Source organism: Lagenorhynchus albirostris, chromosome 4, assembly GCF_949774975.1.
Source record: "Lagenorhynchus albirostris chromosome 4, mLagAlb1.1, whole genome shotgun sequence".
NCBI lineage: Eukaryota > Metazoa > Chordata > Mammalia > Artiodactyla > Delphinidae > Lagenorhynchus > Lagenorhynchus albirostris.
The window spans coordinates 5,888,050-5,893,787 of NC_083098.1; positions in this window are offsets into that span (position 1 = coordinate 5,888,050).

A 5,738-nucleotide genomic window follows, 5' to 3' on the forward strand; every position below is an offset into this window, starting at 1 on the left:
ATTCAGGTCCTGCACTGAACATGAGAGAGTGTGGTGGGCAAAATTTTCTCCCCATGATCTTAGCCCCTTGGTGCGACTCACGCTGTTATGTTACTTTACACGGTAAAAGGGATTTTGCAGATGACGTTAAGATTGCTACTCAGCTAACTTTAAAATAGGGAGATTTTCAGGATTATCCATGGGTACCCAGTGAAATCACATGGACTCTGAAAGGCAGAACAGGAAGATGAAAAGGGAGGTGTGGCAGAAGAGGAAGTCGGAGAGATTCACTGTTAAAAGTTCGTATGCCCAACACACAGTGAGGCCAAACAAACCGAACCGTTGGAGTTTGGAGCAGAGAAATGCTTATTGCAAGGCCATGCAAGGAGATGAGGTGCCTCATGCCCTAAAAAGCCTCAAGTTCCCTGAAGGGTTTCGGCAAAGCATTTTTAAAGGCCAGGTGAGGGGGGTGTCACCGGGTATGTGATCAGCTTGTGCATGATTCTCTGACTAGCTGATGGTGAGGCAGCAGGGTGGTGTCACAGGGGTTAACATTATTAGTCCTTAGGCTCCGGGAGGCCTGGGGCCATGGTCCTCAAGTAATGCTACAATTTGGTGGGGGGGTTTCACATCTGCAAAACAACTCAGGAAATTTTCATCAAATACTATTATATAGGTACTTCAGAGAGGAGCTAAAGCAAAGGATATGGGGGAAGGCCTGTCCTTGTAAGACTCCATAGGGTCCAGCTCAGTTACAATTCCCCCCTTTTCTTTGATACGCCTCAATCTTGAGGAGAACAAGTTTTGAACAAGAAAAGAAATAAAGGTTCAGATAGAGAGGTTAATCAGATAGAGAGGTAGATGGCAAGTGTCAATTTTCAGCCGGCAGGGCTCCTTCATGGCCATAAATTTGACCATGGTTTTGTGGGGACTTCATGACCATTTCATCCCACAGTGCTAGGAATGCTTATTCTCAGGTCTGGTGAAGAGTTCATTGGTAGGCCACTCAATGTGCTATCCAGTGGACTAGGTCTTAGTGCCAAAAGTCTCTGGACCTCCTGTTTTACTAGTCTTTTATGGTCCAGGAAAATATTCCCTCTTATTGCTTCTCATATCTAGAGTTTCAATATTACAATCATTGATCTCATATGGAACTATATATTATTTTGTCAGAGGCTCAGTCACACATTAGTTAATGCAAGACACAACAAAAAAGGCAATATCGGTTATAAGTTGTTGCAAATATCTCCTGGTTTCGGCCAGACTCAGGAGGAGATATGTTAATTTCTTCTTTCTTGCAGCCATTCACAGGTGGGCTGCGTGAGGATGTTCCCTGTGAGCTGAACAAAGGTATTCTAGTTTAACATTCAAGTGTGGGGGCAGGGTTCCCCAGAAATGGGCCACTATGTACACTTTAAGCTATAGGCAACATCCCTTTAGTGATGAACTTGTAGAAAAAGCAATAGAATACAAAGGTTAAAGTAACAGGTCTAATATGAAGTGAGATTTGTTCTTCCCTATTACAATTCCCAACTGTCAATGTCCATTCCACAGTCTTGCGGGAAAGGGGCGATGACCACTCTTAGCTACTTCCTGCTGTATGGGGCCAATGAAGGTTGATTGTGGAAAGGAATTGGTCAGCCTTGTGCAGGGAATATTAAACCCTTTAGCCTTATATCTAATTTGTAATTGGACCTATCTATTAATTTTAACTTTCTGACTCTGTCTTAACTATACCTAGGGAGAAATATTTCCTCACATCTGGATAAACACAGACTGAAAGCCAGTAATATTTTAGGCAAAAAATTACAACCATATTCATCAGTTTACTCAGTCCTATATAATTAATCCTTTTTACTAACAGTTTTATGAAATCAGAGTTTGCATTACATTTTTAAAATATCTTACCTAGTTTAGCAGTATGATTTAAAAGTTATCAGAAACCTTTTTTTGTTAAAACATCCTTTCTATGACTCTTCTTGAAGATGTGGCAGTTTTGCAAAGCCATCAGCTCAACTGCCTATGAATGATAAAAGTCTTCAAAAGGCAAGGGTAAAGATCTGATTGCAATTCTTGGCAAAGAAGCTTATCCAAGTTGTTGTGACATGCAACATTTTAAGGTAACAACTAAAATTATAACATTATACCAAGACATATACAAATTTCCAAAACTTTATATAATTTCTAGGATGTCTATCTTAATAACATTTATTCATACTGTATAATCTGAGGAGGCTTATCACTCATTTGACAATGCTTTCAGTGTGATTTAGCATATCAACCAATTCTAGGCAGTTTAATATATATATATGTATATATTTTTTTCCGCTGAGGTGTCTCAGGGGCCCTCTGAAGCATCCCAAAGCTAGCTGAAGTCAAAAGAATTTTAATTCAAATTTGATAGAAAGTTCATCAAAAATATCAAAAAGTTTTTTAAAAGACATTTGGTCAGATAGAATATTTAAGAACAAATGCAGGTCAGTTAAAGGCAAGATAGTTCACACAATCTTTATCAAAAGCAGCATTCTAAGTAAACTTGTTCTCTTAGCAAAGAGGAACCAAGTCTGGTCCTGTACCAGTCTACTTTTAATAACAAAATTCATTTACCCAATTAAGTGTAATCTAATCTCATCTCATCATGTAATCTAATCTAATCTCTCTAAGCCTGACCATGCATAAAACTCCTTTTTTTACTCAAAACATATATCCCACTTTCCTACTGTATAGTGAAGTGTATTATTATTTTTAGTAGCTTTAATTATTCAAATTAGAATTCCCAACTCTTGGAAACCTTAATTTCTAGTGAAAACCAAGAAGCAAGTAATAGTTACCAAACTCTGGAGAGACTATTTTAGATAATTTTCAGAACATAATTATTCCTCTAGAGTTTACCTAAAAGTTCTTATCTCGTTTACATTTACTTTAAAGTTTCATCACATTATTTTTCTTCCTGACAAATTTGCAACAGATATAACATGATTTCATTTAACTTCTATTAAACCTAGGTGCAATGAAAGTAATATACTTAATATTGATGACTCTAAAGACATGTCTATATTAATTAGATCAAAAAACTTAAACTTTAATACCAGGTATTAATTTAATACTGAATATTTCCCAGTTCACATGAACCTGAAGTTCATTTAGCTTAATTTCTCTTGTATTTAGAATTGTCTGGTTTGTAAGTGCTTACTTTTCTTTAAGCCAATTAAATAGAGCTCATTTACAAATTAACCTCAGCAATGTTATCCAAAGACAAAGATACACACGGCACACAAACAAAGAGACCTCATAGCTCTCATTTCAGAATTTTAGCCGTGAGTCAGGTACAGCAATGTAAAACCCTTCAGTTTACAAAAGAGGTTGGATTAAAATTAGGTTTCTGGCAGATGGAACAGATCAAGCCCACTTGTCTAAATGGCTAAATATTTGCAGAAAAGATACTTAGTATTTCTATTTACCCTTGAAAAGTGAATTTCTAAATTACCCTCTTTTCAAAATTTGCATTTTAAAAGGATGGCAGAGATGAGGATTCCTGAGAAGACCATATAGGACATTTGCATCTCAAAGATACAGGCAAGGGCTTCCCTGGTGGCGCAGTGGTTGAGAGTCCACCTGCCGATGCAGGAGACACGGGTTCATGCCCCAGTCCGGGAAGATCCCACATGCCGCGGAGCGGCTGGGCCCATGAGCCATGGCCGCTGAGCCTGCGCGTCCAGAGCCTGTGCTCCGCAATGGGAGAGGCCACAACAGGGAGAGGCCCGCGTACCGCAAAAAAAAAAAAAAAAAAAAAGATACAGGCAAGTTTCTCTTTGGATGACTTTGTTTCCCCTTTGTTGGTCTCTGAGGGGTCAAAGCCACTGCCATCATTTGGGCCTTTTGCATATTTCTCTGGGTGCATTCAGCCTTTTTGACCATATCCCTATTATTGGAAACCAAATAAGCCCATTGGAACAAATCATTCATTGGACTCTGAGGAACAGCAGTTGCTTTCTGAATTTTGCGCCTGATGTCTGGGGCACGCTGGGTTATGAAACGTATAGCCAAAAGGACCTGTCCCTTGGAGAAGGAGGGATCCACCTTCGTCTACTTTCTAAAAGCCTCCACTAATCTCCCTTGGAAGGCTGAAGGATTTTTGTCCTGTTGCTATTGGACACCTTTTCATAATTAATATGTTTTACTGTAAGTTTCTTCACACACTTACGAAGCTTATCAAAGTGTGGCTGAAGGAATATTCCCAGCAGTTTTGAATGCATCCCCTTTTTGCTTCAGTTCCAAGCAACACAGATTGATTAGATAAGCTCCAGAGGGCCTAGGTAGATCACGTACATCTCAAAGGCAGAGGAAGAGAAATGCAAACTCCTTTTCTAACTACTTATACAAAACCCAGCCATCTCAGGCTATCTTCAAGGAACCTTCTTTCTTCCGTTTCCCAAATATCCACCTCAGTTTAAACAAAAAAATACGATAATAGGTATCATCCACTCACATTCACACGCCCCCTTCTCAGCAAAACCAGGAAGAGAAAAAGGGATTTGTACTCAGGTACTGAGAAACTCCTTCAGGTACACACACATACTCTCAAGATAAAAGCAGTCGCAAAAGACCCACTTTGATATAATAGCCAAGCCATTAGGGGCCTTTGCCCTCCAGATCTCAGGGATAATTGAGGCATTTTCTTTCATTTAAGGAGCATAACTAAAGATCTCTTAGTTTTGCAAAAGTACCCCAGGAGACTATAAGATGGAACAGGGCTCTGATCATCCGTACTTCATTATTCACGGCCAGTGTTATCAAATATCAAGCAAACAGCAATTTAAGTCTGTCCCTCAGGGTCACAGTTCCCTAGCTCCAAAAAGGAAGCAAATCCTAACCAATGCTCTACTGTAGGCGAAACCAACACAATAGGGAAAGATACCCTGGTGTCGTCACACAGGAGCCCTGTTATTCACCAAAAATATCTCAACTGGCCAATGCAAGTACTAACACACATTTGAACAACAAACACATGGTCCCACAAACAAAGAACCAGATGAGGCGTAGCCCAGAAATTCCACCTCTGTTCCCAGACGGAGGTTCCAGAGCAGCCTGTCTCCTGAAAAAGATGGCCCACGAGTAGCTCACCCCAAAATGATACACACAAAACACAAACAACAACTAACCTATGGTCACACAGACAGGAAATCAGAAGAGGTGTAGTCTAGAATTCCGCTTTCACTCCCCAAACGGAAGCCCCACCAAGCCCAGCTCTTGCAGATGAACCGGTTCCCAAATCAGGTAGAGTTCAATAAACAATCCCCCTCTCCAACACGGCACCCCAACCAAAATAATTAGCTTGTCCCATAAAGGAAAAGCCCAAATTGAGGGGGAAATATGTTCCCGGTGTGTACACCAGAGCAATTTATCCTCAAGTGGCTCACTGCCCACAAGGGAAGCAGCCCAAATGGAGTGGAGAGAATGCCCAGCTTGCGCGAGCTGGAGTGACTCACCCAACAACGCTGAACGTGGACCTCAACTCCAGATGTTTGTCGATTCCAAACAGCCTCATGCCATGGCAGCCAGCACCTCTTGGGGACAGTCCGTCTGAGATCTCCCGAGAGAAATGGGCTCCGGCAGTTGCTGGGGGCTCAGGGAAGGGGCTGCCCCAAGCTGGAGTGGACCTGCTATGGGCACGGACTCCTAGGCTGGCTTCGCCAAAATTGTTAATGCAAGTTCATGTGCCTGACGCACAGTGAGGCCAAACAAACTGAAACATCAGA